Source organism: Seriola lalandi, unplaced genomic scaffold (genome assembly GCF_002814215.2).
Source record: "Seriola lalandi dorsalis isolate HSWRI2012SDOR001 ecotype SW California unplaced genomic scaffold, Sedor1 jcf7180002052369, whole genome shotgun sequence".
In the NCBI taxonomy this organism is placed as follows: Eukaryota; Metazoa; Chordata; class Actinopteri; order Carangiformes; family Carangidae; genus Seriola; species Seriola lalandi.
In genome coordinates, this window is record NW_019522922.1 from 6,756 (window position 1) to 7,241 (window position 486).

Consider the following 486-nt stretch of genomic DNA (forward strand, 5'->3'; position numbering starts at 1 on the left):
GGAACCGGCGGTAGTCGAAAAGGTCAGGCCTTGGACGAAGAGAGACACGGAAGTTAGAGTGTGTGTGTGTGTGTGATTTCTGTATTAGATCTGCTGTACAGTGTGTAGGTGTGTACAACCTGCACACACACATGCAGCTTGTTGACACATACATATGTAAATGAACGTTAGTGAAGAAGAAGAGAGGAGGAAGATGACGACAGATGGATCTGTGTTAGTTTAGTTTTATTTTCTTACTTTTTAAAAACACTGTCACTGATTTTACATCAACATTCTCTCAACAAACAACAAACAAACAAACAAACAACAAACAAACAAACATCACTGTTCACACTGAAAGTTGAGACTCAAAAAATGAAGAAACACAATAAAAACACATGAGTGTGTGTGTGTGTGTGTGTGTGTGTGTGTGTGTGTGTGTGTGTGTGTGTGTGTGTTACCGGTGGGCGTGGATGAGGGCGTTGAAGGCAAGTCCGTCCCTCCAAC